At 38.6% G+C, this 13,966-nt stretch overlaps 1 long non-coding RNA gene across 1 annotated transcript in view; it reads right to left on the reverse strand.

Annotated features, from left to right (window-relative positions):
• Positions 1-633: 633 nt before the first annotated feature.
• Positions 634-13,966, reverse strand: part of LOC117064619 — a 31,671-nt gene continuing 18,338 nt past the window's right edge. Inside the window, exons 2-3 of the long non-coding RNA XR_004429557.1 lie at positions 2,023-2,093; positions 634-721 (exon numbers count right to left, since the gene is read on the reverse strand). This is a non-coding gene — a long non-coding RNA (uncharacterized LOC117064619). The remainder of the gene's footprint in view (positions 722-2,022; positions 2,094-13,966) is intronic.

Here is a 13,966-nt window from a genome sequence, read left to right on the forward strand (position 1 = left end):
GGGAAGGTGGCACTGGAACTTTGAGGAATAGAAGGAAGATATAAAACAGCCATCCAGAAAGTGGGAGAATGAAATGTTATAGAATTGCCAGGTAGCACTCAGAGCCAACCTGGGGTAGATGGCATAAATGTAAACTGACAATAGTATGCACAGTTACCATTTTGTTCCAGCCATCGTTTAGCCGACAGTCACAGGCTTGGATTAGTCAGAGTTGTATTTAACCAGGATGGGGTCTTGCTAGTGTGAAAATAAGGTGTAGGGAGTTGAGCATGTATGCAAAGGAGTGATTATAAGGGTGGACCATAGAACTTAAATTGAGTGAAGAAGTAAATTAGGACATAAAAGGGAAAGTGAGGGATAAGTAGGAACAGTGAATAATATAGATCCTGGAGAGGTTGGAAATATTATTCGGAGTCGTAATACTAGAAGGAATGATATTAAACATTGTAGATCATAGTTGGGGAGGAACATACTTCAAATTGAGTTGGAAACGTTTTAAATATTAATAATGACAAGTTCTCAGGTGTCCTCATTGGATTGAATTATGGTAATGTCTTAGTTTATGCTGCTGTAACAAAATACCTCATACTTGGTAATTTACAAAGAACAGAAATTTATTTCTCACAGTCTGGAAGCTAGAAGTCCAAGATCAAGGCGCCAGTAGGTTCAGGTCAGGACCCAGTTTCTCTCCTTCCAAGATGGCAACTTGCCTCTGTGTTCTCTGGAGGGATAAACACTGCCATCCTCATATGGTGGAAGGCGGAAGAACAACAAGGGCAACTGTTGTGTGAAGCCTCTTTTATGGGGCATTAATCCCATTCACCCATTCACAAACATAGAACCCTAACACCTAATCACTTCCTAAATCCCACCTTCTAGTAACTGCTGCATTGCGGACTAAGTTTCTACATATGAATTTTGGAGGGACGGGTACGCCTACATTCCTACCATAGTGGGTGGTCAAGATAATTAGAGGAGAGCACGTTATGGAACTAAGAGACTAGGGTATTGGAAAAGCTCATCTGTTGTCTTCAGGAATACAGATACAGAAATCACTAAGAACTGCTGCTGCTCCATTGACTGATAGTGTGAATTTACATAGACTTGCCCATATGAAAGCTATTAGACACTTTCAACTCCTTGTGGATGCCATTTCAGTCACATAAGTTTCAGAATTTATGTGGCTTGGCTGCTACTGAGAAGCAGTATCCACATGTGCTGTGCATTTCAGGAGCAAACAAAAATGATGACACATTTCACAGGGAAACAGGACCAGGATCAAGGTTATAGAATTCAACAAATATGAACTGTCAGAAGCTAGAGGATTGGCTTAGTAGTAGAGACCTCAGGGTCAAAATACTCAAGTTTCCTTGGAACCAGAGATTCCAATCTCAAATGTTTCAACTCTGTCCTTCACCCTTTGAAGGCAGGCAAATTGGGTAGCACAGAATTGATTGGATAGGGTCTTTCAGATGACATCCTAAGACCAAAAGCTCCATCTGCTTTCTTAGGACATCAGGTAATTCGTGGCCTTTTTTTTTAGGAACAAGGACTGACATTACAACACTTGGCCAATACTAAAGTACAGACTGAAAAAAATTAAGACATTGATTTTACCCTGGAATGTATTCACATATAAGTCACCCTCCAAAAGTAAACAGAGAGAACAGTAATATGATATCAAAGCAAAGAAGTTCTATGTTCCTGGTTAGTGTAATAATTCAGTCTCCAATGTGCATAACATATATACCCAATTCTAATGGAGTGAAATGCCAGCCTTGAACAAGTGAGATAAGCTTTTAGGAAAGGACAAGCATCTGACTTTAATAAACAGAATTATCTGAGATGTTTTCAGAGTTGTTATGGGTTATCATTCTATTCTAATAAATCACTGTAGGGCAGCAAAAGGAATTGGTTGTCATAGGTATTTTTTAACATGGTCTCAAAGTAAAATTATCTATTGAAGCAAATCTATAATACTAATGAATGTCATTTAGAGAATAAGGAATGCAAACTGCTTACCTAGGCATCATATCTGATTAATATAAAATCCATCACCTTCAAGTAATCATCGCTGCAAACATTTCAAGGTACTAAACCAGTTCAATACATGCAAGAAAAAAGTATATCACTTTGTTACTAAGCAAATTTTGCACTTATAAAACCATATACTCAGTATTAGGCAAGTCATAGGTAAATATCACTTGTGATTGCTATGTTGCAGCATCAGGAAAATATTATAAATTGTGGACAAGAAACTGTAGTCAATAATGGCCTATCTTGTACATGGCTTTGTTCATGTTTGAAATACACTATAAGACATGAACCAATACACTGTATGTGCAGACACTTTCTTTCATGAATTTCTGTCATAAAAGTAGAACCAGGTTTCCAAGAAATAGCTTCAGGTCTGTAAAATACTTGAACAGTCACTCTATATGTTTAATGATGTCATGTGTAGTTGTCTTCTTCCAAAATTCCTGGTCTAGACAAGTTTATAAAGCAGATATGCAAATTCTGCAATGAGAACATTTTTCCCCCAATGAAGGAAGGTTAAATGGTGATCTTGGTTCAGTACTGCTAACTGACCAGTTAAAGATGCTCTGCCTTTATTCTGATTTATATTTGGCAACGTGACTGAATTCACAGTCTATAGATTAAATGTTAGCTATTTTAGAAAGTTGAAATCTGTCAAAAAGTGGTAGTTATCACCACATTATATACCATTTATGAAACCAATAAATGCTATTTCTATCAGGAAAAAGCATTTTGTGGATGATTCACAATGAAAACATAAAACCAGACTAAGAAAGATGAAATTATTTCCATCCTTATAGTCATATACAACTATTCAAGATATTAATTGTAACTTTTGCTCTAGTGCAATCTCAGGCTTTCAAATAAGCCCTAAATTCACACTAAATAAACTTGGCAGTGACTGGGTGACCTTTAGGCTAAACTAATGTCTGAGTCTATCCAGTAAAAGCAATCTGTGCTTCATAGTCAATTAATTATCATTCAATTTAATTATCTATTTTTCAAATGCTAACTTGCTACTCCCATCACAACGAATCCTGCACTGAAATTCCCCTTGATATGGTCCTATCCCCACTTCTGATTGAAGAGACTGGGGAAAGATAAGGGACTTAATTAACATGTTGATTCATTACTGAAAGTCACTGGAGTGGTTCTCAGGAGCAATGTTTCCAAGTAAGGTAGACGAGGAATTTTATTCCCCCAGTGCCAGTTTTAGAATCTAGTTAGAACTATTACTTGTATTCTCCTGGGGCCTAGTTCCCCTTTGGTGGCAGAGATGGCCACAAGAAGAATAAAAGATTCTGTAGTCATTGATTATCTTTAATTTGAAGTTAAAATTATTGTCAAAGGCCAATTTATTTTCCTAACAACCATGAAGTTATGGAAAGGTAATATTAAGTCAAATTTTATGAATGGGAAACTGAAAATTATAGCATTACTGGAACTAAGCCTAAGTTGAAAACACACTTAAGGTCTTCCAAACCCCTTCCTTGATCTTTGAACCAAAGAGTCAAAATAAGGTATTCTTTAGCTCAAATTGAAGTAACGATATGTAGTATATACCTACTATGTACTCGCAAAAAAATTTTAAAATAGGTAATAAAGTGTCACATATTTCTCTAAAAAAAAAAAACAAATAATCATATTTTCTTAGGAGGCAAAGGTGAATTATTTGAACTTGCCTTTTGAAGAAATTACTGATAAAACACTCAGATCAATGCCAAATCTATTTCCTAGAATGCTCAGGCCAAGACTGAGTTAATAGCATTCTTCAAGCTTTCTTGCTTCTGAAATACACTTGATCCATCTCACAGCAACTATTATTAGTGAAATATCACTGTCAATGCCCGGTCGGGAGCTCTCTAGCTGCATATTAACTACACTTGGGCATTTATAAAACTTATAAATTTTATAAGTTTTACATTACATTATCACAATATAGTTATACATTACATTATCACAATATAGTTATTAACTAAACGTGAATCACTAATCCCAGCACTTTGGGAGGCCGAGACGGGCGGATCACGAGGTCACGAGACCATCCTGGCTAACACAGTGAAACCCCGTCTCTACTAAAAATACAAAAACTAGCCGGGCGAGGTGGCGGGCGCCTGTAGTCCCAGCTACTCGGGAGGCTGAGGCAGGAGAATGGCGTAAACCCGGGAGGCGGAGCTTGCAGTGAGCTGAGATCCGGCCACTGCACTCCAGTCCGGGCGACAGAGCGAGACTCCGCCTCAAAAAAAAAAAAAAAAAAGATGTAAAATTAAGGAAACATCATTTGTAGTTTCCTGAATTTAACCTAGAAATGCTATATGAATAGGATACTCAGTCAATAATAATAGATTGATAGATATAGATATAGATATAGATAGATATACACACACATACACAATACATACACATAGTGGTAGAGATAATGTTTATCTAACATTAATCAGATAAACATGGGAAAAAATGCAAAGCAACAAGTGTGAGAAGAGCTCAGAAGAAAATGATGAACCCTAAGATGATACGGATTGGTTTCCCCAAGTCTGTGGAGTTGGGAAAGTTGGCATGAGAAAGATAATTTTGACCCAAGTTCAACAGATTGAGAGATTAAGTAGATAAAGATGGTAAGAAAGGGACAGAAGCCAGTTTGGAGGTGGTTAAAGATGGGTTAAAACTAAGAACAGCGAAGATTTGGTTTTCTCACAATGAACCCAAGAATATGTTTCTTCAATCACTACATCTTGTTTAGTCTTACAGATATTTTTTATTGTTACTATAATATCAAATAATATTATTTAATATTATAAGCAATCACTACTTATAAGGACTCATCAGATCACAGAACTAATCTAAAATATGTTCATTTATGTACAAGAGAAAAGGAAAGTGGGCTACAAGTGAACAGACTATGCATTTCACCACTGGGCCTCGGTTTCCACCATAAAATAAAGGTATGTCTTCAAGTTAAAAGTACTAGAAAATAGTCACAAAATGGCTTAAGCAAGGAGGGAAAATATTGGCTCACTCTTATTTCTCTGTCTCTCTTTTCAGTTTTTCTCTGCATGGAATTTGTTTTTAGACAAGCTCTTTCGACCTGGGGTCAAAGATAGCCCATGGCAGCTCAGAGCACTAGAGCTAGCAGTCCTCAATGATATGGAGCGCTCTTTCAAAAGCTCCAGTGATCCTCTCAGGAAAGGTTCTAACGGGCCTCGTGGGTCACATATCCATACCTGACTCAATCACTGTGGCCAGGGGAATGGTGTACTATGATAGCCAGGCCAGGTACCATGCCCATTCCTGGGGCATGGGATGGGGGCCACGTGGTTTCTAGTATCCCTGGATAAGGGAGAAACAATTACTGAAAGAAAAAGATGCTGTTGAAACAGATAAAATGTGAATGACCGCTGCAGTGAATTATTTAACATTTTTAAAAATTAATATTCTACTACCCTAAATTTAGTGACAAAACAGAGGCAATATGCATATTCTAAAACTCTTTATAACAAGGCATAGGGGAACATCACACACTGGGGCCTATCATGGGGAGGGGGGAGGGGGGAGGGATTGCATTGGGGAGTTATACATGATATAAACGTCATGCACATGTACCCTAGAACTTAAAGTATAATAAATAAATAAATAAATAAATAAAAAAAAAACAAGGCATATGTTTTGATTTCCTGAGAAAGCTCTAATGGCCCTTGCCGACATACTAAATGGCAGCTTGCATTGCCTGTTTGTTCTGTCATAAACATAATGTGCTTCACGTCTCTCCTCGGTTTATGCATCTTCATTTTTAATTGGCCACTAATGTTTTCTGAATGTCTTCACCTTCTCGCACAGCGCACTATAAGGAGGTAGGTTTCACCCACATACACTCAATAAAGATTTAAGAACATTAGAATACCTCATTGGTTTGCACTGCTAGAAACGCTAGGTTTACAAAGGCACACAACCAAGATCAAGAGGGGAGAAAGGAGTACTATCCCTGGCTGAACTCCAACTTTGGCCAAACGTAAGCAAATAAGAAAAATTTGTCTTCGGTGTTTGCCTCCCTCTAGGTTTCTATCTCTCAGAGCCCATAGAGCCAAAGCTTTTCAAGATAACCCTTACTTCCCCAGACACACTTCCTAGGCTGCTGCTAAAACGGAAGTTCCCTGAGAAAGAAAATAATGAGAACACAAAAAAAGCATTCAGTGGTTTATTTTACATCATAAAGGGGATTCATATCAATAAGTGATAATTAATTAAAATTCTGAAAAATGTGTCCTTGTTCTGTGTTGTTTCCGCTGAATAATTTATCACCACCTCACCAACCAACCCAAACATGGCCACGATAGAAGGAGCAGTCTCTCTCCTTCTGCTTTTAATTTGGCTCTCCCAGCCTCACGTCTACCCCCAACAACCTTCTCACTCCCCACCTCTTGAATCCTGTGGCTTCACAGACATTTTAATGCTAATCACCATGGTGTTTAGCAGTTCCCTCTAAATTCTTCTCTAGCCAAGGTGAAATTTGGTATTTTATCGGCTTTAAGCAACTGCTTCACAAAAAGGAGACCACATGACTTTGTTTCTGAAGAAGAGCAGATCACCCCAACACAACCCCCGGAATCTACAGAAAAACTATTCCTGACCTCTGCTCTGCATTAAGTCTCACTCCATGGCTTTGTTATTTTTGGACAGTGAAATTACAGAGTTGCATGCCAAGCTCTTTCCAACAGCAGGTTAATTCAGCAGTATCGGCTGCTAAGTTCCTATTTTACCCTGCTCGCCACTTAGGCGCTTAAGGACAAGTCTGGGTCTTTATCTCCTCCCAGGATGGCCTCCTAAGTGCTGCTTGTTAAAAACGACACAACGCCAATATTATAATAGAGACACAGCTTAAATATTTGAAGTAAACAACAAGGTTATCACCAATGAACTGCCAAATACAGGCCACTTCTGATAAGTCTTTTTTAATAAAAAAAAAGAAACAAAAAACATGGTTTTCATTTTTCACACACAGATAAGGGCGTTTTAATATAACCAAAGATGGGGGGACACATTATGCAAATGTAGTAACAAATGTAAAATGATAAATTAGCAAGCAACTATTTAATTATTACTGTGACTAATTCCTGTAGATTGTGCCACAGCTAATGAACCTGAACTTGTCCTGGTTGACTGCAGTGTTCTGTTGAAACATTTCCATTTGGTTTGTTTGCTGCTGCTGCAGCTCAGTGAAGTAGATAGCATCTGTTTAATGAGCTCCCACTTCATTACAGAGCTGTACTACTTACTGAGTCATTCTCCTTAAGCATGCAGGCTGTGTACTCTGCTGTTGTTTTAAAGCAAATACTAATTTATGATTACCTGTCACATTAGGCCATTGAAAATTGTACTCACACTGGCTCACATGAGCAGAATACTAATGAGCTGATTATGGTCTGTGGTAGTGTCCCTTGCTTATAATCCACGAACATAAATTCAGATCCCAGTACAATATGGGCTCCGGAACAATAGATGCTATTTGAGAGGAAGGAGAGGGAAGGAAAGGGGGGTGAAATCATCACATGTAAATGCACAGACTCTCTCAAAGGCCGACAAACTCAGCAATGACCTAATTCAATGTGCACGGATCATCAGAAACACCCGTTACACTGTGTCATGTACAGAGGAAGATGAATGACTCTCTGGCTATTCACTCCCTGGCATGGTCATTATCTAATTGAAGTCTGATGCCCAAGCAAGGCGGATCCTGACATGGTGACTGCAAGCCTCTATTGTATGGAATAAATCCTATAGATGTGTCCTAAAATGATACTTGCAGAGAAAATTCCGATCAATAACACTTTTCCAAAATGTAGCTTTTCATCTTAAAGCTTAATATTTACCTGCAGGCTTTAGCACAATGCTCTTTTACTATTTTTCCCCCTCTGTCCTCCCTTACAAGCATGCCATTTGCACTTTCAAACACAATATTATGCAAAATCCTTCATTAAATGTCTTTTGTTTTTAGTTTATTCCCTATAATTTGCCCCCATAAATTAAAACTATGGGAAGATGTGATTTTTGCCTTTTTATTGGCTGTCTGCTCAGTTTGGTTTTTTGTTTGTTTATTTTAATAGTCCTTACTTTATTCTGCATGGGGACACTGTGGTTTGTGTCAGAGAACTTGCTGCCCTTGCTGGTTCAGGGAGATCCACAAATACCACTTTCTCAGAAATGTGTGCACCAGTCATAATCTGTGATTACAAATACTGCTTGAGACATCAAACGTGAGGATCAGCAATGATAAAGGTGGCCAAGAAACCTTCATAATCACATTCACATCTAGAATATTGCTGCCCTTGCTAGTTCAAGGAGATCTACAAATATCACTTCACAGATGCCATGGGTTGTATCTATATTAATCTCTGCAATGGAGATCAGAAAACCTAACCAAGGTAGCCTTGTATGATACACAAGAATACAAAGATTAATCTTCTGCATATCAGCCCCCAATACTCACTCTCTTTATTCCCCCCTCCTCCTTTTTCTCCTCCTCCTCCTCCTCCTCTTCCTTCTCCTTCTTCAAGACCACCTGCTTAGAGACTACAACCCTCCTCCTAACAGAACTTAACATTTTTAAAATTTTCATTTTCCAGTGTTTAGTTGCTCAGGACTTTCAACTAGGCTAATGGAAGGCAAGAATAGAAAGAAAACAATGTCTACCTTTGATACTGTTAAAAGAGACAACAGGCGGCCAGGCGCGGTGGCTCAAGCCTGTAATCCCAGCACTTTGGGAGGCCGAGACGGGCGGATCACGAGGTCAGGAAATCGAGACCATCCTGGCTAACACTGTGAAACCCCGTCTCTACTAAAAATACAAAAAGCTAGCCGGGCGAGGTGGCGGGCGCCTGTAGTCCCAGATACTCCGGAGGCTGAGGCAGGAGAATAGCGTAAACCCGGGAGGCGGAGCTTGCAGTGAGCTGAGATCCGGCCACTGCACTCCAGCCTGGGAGACAGAGCCAGACTCCGTCTCAAAAAAAAAAAAAGAGACAACAGGTGAAAATAAGCATGAATCATACCTATGTATGCTCATTATACATTTTAAACTAAATGCTAAACCTTATAAACTTATATCATATGATAACCAGCAGTTCTGTATATCATTTCTTTCAACAGGTGGCTATTTTATGCCTCATCTCTTTCTCACTACAGTGAGTGGAGTAGGCCCTAAACTAAAATGAAGCAAATCTGAATTCTTTTGTCCAAGCACTACACAGCATTGTAAACCATAATTCTGAGTCTGGCTGCTTCACAGGTCAAAATGACTGCTAAGATTCCTTTTAACTCTACTATTTTATAATTCCACTTTCTCAGCAATCATTAAAGGAGCCCTAATCAGTATGGGTGCCCAAGACTATTAAATTGCTAATATTAATTTTAACCACATTTCTGATTTACTCTCATAAGATGAAAACAGTTCTTAAAAATTAGCAATTTTCTTCAATGCACAAATGAAGTGATACAGCTTTTCATTTCAACTGATGCCCAATTTGCACCATGGCAACCCTGACTCATTGTTTCCTGAAAGAAACCAAGGTTTAATTCATCCTTGTGATGCACAAATCTGATTCTAACTACACACCAATTATAAATTATTGGGCAAATTTGCTTATAGTTTAATGGATCTTTAAGAATCTAAAAACCTAGCTCATGTTATTATTTTAATATGAATTAAAGATTTCAAGTTACTCAACAGAATATTTTTCATAATACCTATGTTTAAACTGAAGAAAAATGGAAGCAAATTAGTTAATTACTGTCTCCAGCTGTATGGGTGCTAACAAATTCCTTTTCCTCACCTATAATGAACTCCCAATGCCAGCCAAGATGGGAGAGCCATGAGCAGCGGTGCAGGTTTTTTTCTGCAAAAACAAATTGCTTTTGCTGATTTACATGGGAAAAAAAAGACCGAGTGCCTATTTACACACTGGATAATCCAATTTGCTTATTTTGCAAAACAGTCACTTTCCCCTTATTGGCAGCACTAAGTATTGTGCAGGCTCTCAACTGGAAGGAAAAAGGATATGCATTAGATACAAGGCCACACAATGACTGTGCTCAATTCAACAAGTAAAGTGAGTTCATTTTAAAAAGAAAGTGGAGAGGCAATGAGAAACATTTGGTTGTATGTCTACAAAAAGTATCTGCACTCAATATCCACAAAGAAGACTAATATGGAGGAGAAATCTCACTAAGACTGGAAAAAACAGAGAGGTTTTATTATGAACTCTTATTTGGTATGTCTCATAGGATTTTGCATGTTTGCCCAATTCTCAAGAACACATTCTTCTGAGGCCAGAATAGAACTAATAGCTATTAAATATTCTTTCATAGGATGAGCCAGATAAAATATATGAAGATTTGAAGATATAGATAAAGATATAGAAATATCTATAATTCAATCAATAACCAACAATATTTAAAATAGCTGAGCAATACCAGCAGGAAAAGAAAGGTGTGAAGGAGTGCTAAGGAGGGAAGGAGCAAGATTGATAGGGTTTATATGGGGGAGGTGATGCTGCTTTAATTGGATTTTGTTTTCCAGAGCTAATCAGAGAGGTCACATGCAAAATCTTTTTGTGAGTGTTAACCCATGGTCTCACACTGCAGTAAGCTGGGAAAAGAGAACTACACCTATTTACAATGTGTTTTCCATAAGCAAGGCAAATCTGAAATTGTGCAGTTGGGTACATGGGACTTTTACGTAGGCAGTGAGCCTGTTGTCAGAACCATCTTCATACCAGCCAGATCAGCCTCAAAGACAAAAAGAGAAAATGGAATGTGAAAAGACAAAAGTGACCAGCCTCTCAGCTCCCAAAGGGACCCTCCAAATCGCACAGCAATGGCAGCACTGTAACCTTCCTTAGCTGTCATGGGATCCTGTGAATAAAGAAAGTGACAAGCAAAACTAATTTGAAGCGGCAGTTGATGAACATTTGCCCATGTAAAAGCCACCACCAAGTGTTTCCTTTCACAAGGACCTTAGAAAAAAAAAAGAAACTAGGGTTCACTACCGGCTTCTTGTTTATTAGGGAGACTCAAAATGCAGAATATAAATGTATGTGCTCTCATCCACGCCTACATATATATACATGTGTATGCACATTGTGAAATGGAGTGCTATCTTAACTGACATTTTATGTCTTTTCTGTATATATAAGTGATATATAATACATGCACACATAAGTTAAAATGCCAAATTGGAAAGAGTCTGCTCAATCAAGTCTTATGTCATGATACTTCCTGGGAATAAAGCTTTCAGAATGTGACAATGAGACACGGTAATTAAAAATTAATACTGAAGCAGGTGTAGCAATATTTAGCATGTGTGCAGTGAAAGGTTGTAGAAGAGGTCAGTCACATGGTCTGAAAAATAGTCCAACTCTGTTGAAATCCCTGGCGCTAACCTCACCCTTTGCTTTGAAAATAATTATTTAGCCGGTCAGCAGCATCTCAGTGTTTTTCCTGACTTCAGAGGCAAAAGGCAAACGTTTGCAGACACACCCTTGTCCCTCCATGAGGCCTGCAGTTCTTTCAGCTTTCTTTGCTGCTTCACACATGAAAGAATGCCACCAGTCATATGACCCGACAATGACTGACTTCCATGCCACCCTCATCCAAGCAGAGTGACACTGGGGTGGCAGGAGGTGCTTTTGCTAGGATGACAGCTCTCTGGCCAGTCAACCTCTCTCTTGATTTTTCCAGGACTATTATTTGAAGCAGTAGCAACAGAGCCAGAAGTAGAGAAAGAGACTTCAGATGATAAAAAAATAATAATAATAACCAGAGTTATCAGGAAGAGAGAGAAAATAAAAGAGAGAGAGGAGGACACTGCTTCTATTTGAAATGTTCAGACATGCTGAAGTAATGATCCTGGCAACATGTTAGCAAAACATTAGAAACACTTTAGTAAGCAAATAATTTAATTACGGCCTTCTCAGAGGCAGTTTATATTGCTTGACCCCTGACCTTTTATATGGCTGTACCTAAACTCAGCCCGGAATTCACACTTCCTATTCTTGTCACAGAATCTCTCCATCTTGTACCATTTAATATAGTGTGCTCCAGGTGTTCTGTGGTGAATGAATAGTTATATTACTACCTGTCAGACACAATCACACTCTATTCATCATTCTCGCCTGGCTGCATGAGGCCCAGCTTCCAGCAGGCTCCCTCTCTATTTCCTTGTTCAAACGTCTGCGGTGCTTTTGGCCCATCTGTCAGGGCTGTCATTTAGAGGGAAAACAGTATCAGCGCTTTAAATATATGGAGTTCTCTATTGAAACAGTGCTGTGATTGAACTGTCAGCATTCTCAGTACCACAGACAGTAATTCACGACTGGTCAGGGCTCCATTGAGGTTGCTATTACTACGGTGACCCTGAAGGGTCATGCTGAGGGTTTTTGCTTTACAGTTTGGTCTATAAATAGTGCAATTAACCTTTCAAGAATTACAAAATGCTCTTGAAATCTCTTTATATTTGCTTCGTGCTTACATGGTTTAAAGCAAGAGGAAGAAGAAAGAGGAAAAAAAAAACCTCTACAAAATTGCTGAAATATGTGCCATATGAATAGAACTATACATATATAGATATTGTTTTGAGAGTGAGCACTTCAAATGCATGAATATATTTTAAGCCATCGTTTGCTGTTTTGGAGCAAGATAACATATGCTGAGATTTCTGCTGAAATTAAAAGGTTTCTGAATCTGAAATAAAATATGATGGATGTGAATGAAAGGACTTCTGTTCATCCTTATGGAAAGGAAGTGAAGGTTTTCAGTTCTCCAAATTGTTACCTTTCAAAAACGGAGGGTTTCTCACTGTTTCCAGCCCTAATTTCTCAAGCAAAACACCTGCATTCCCAACTAAGCCCAGGGAAAACACTCTCAGGAGCCAAATGCTATCTCTAATCTTAGAACACAATCCCCCAATGAAATAGAATGTTGGATGCTGATCAGGCCTCTGATGACTCCCTTGCATTTGAAAGCCTCGCAGCACAGAAAGAGCTTTTTCTGGTTTATTCGTGAGGAAATCAAAGCCCTTTCTAAGGAAGCACAGGTCAGAAGCAGAGCCTAAAATAGAATCCCAAATTCCAAATCTCAGCTTTCTGTAAAGCCAAGTCTACCAGGCCACCGCCTCCCCTTCCTCCCTGGAAACCATAATAATAAGAGTTCGCTTTTCAGTATCTCTCTAAAGACAATTACATGCTAAGGGATTCTGAGTAGTCACTGGGACTTGTTCTTGAATTATAGGGCCGTTTTTTTTTTTTTTTTCCTTTAGGTTTCTGCTTCCCACGGATGTCTCATAGCACAAAGAGTACAGATTCATGGTGCTGCTCAGTTGCCTCCCAGATGAATGTTTGATATGTTTTCTCCTCTGCAGGATTATTTAATGACTGCATTACGCTAGTTATTCTCACGGCTTATATAGCACAGAGGATTTTTTTTCCAAGTTGTTCAATGGACAAAGCCAACAAGCATTTTAAATTTGTGATACCAATGTTATGTGGCTAAAAATAATTGTTAATTTCTATCACTGCATTTCCTTGCCTCAAAAGTAATTTTACCCAGTTTCTTTCTTAAGAGAAGGAAAGAGATGCTATTTTCGTGTTTGCAGATCGGTGGAAGAAAGCCACAGATGCAGCAAATGGTCCTTGATGACAAATACTTATGTTGACCATCTTCTAAAAGCAAAATAACGCATCATTTCATTAAATCTCCTCCTAACTGGGGAAGGAGGATGAAGGCAGTATCTCAGCCACCTTAAAAGTTTGCAGGAGGTGAAAGAAGAGTAAAGAGACATAAATCTTCCCATTAGAGCTATTTGCTGGAAATGCTTCTCCAACCAATCCATGGCTATGCCGAAGTAAAAGCCTCTGCTTCTTACAGCCACTGAACAAGGGTAATT

This window comes from Trachypithecus francoisi, unplaced genomic scaffold (assembly GCF_009764315.1).
Source record: "Trachypithecus francoisi isolate TF-2019V2 unplaced genomic scaffold, Tfra_2.0 Lachesis_group2, whole genome shotgun sequence".
In the NCBI taxonomy this organism is placed as follows: Eukaryota; Metazoa; Chordata; class Mammalia; order Primates; family Cercopithecidae; genus Trachypithecus; species Trachypithecus francoisi.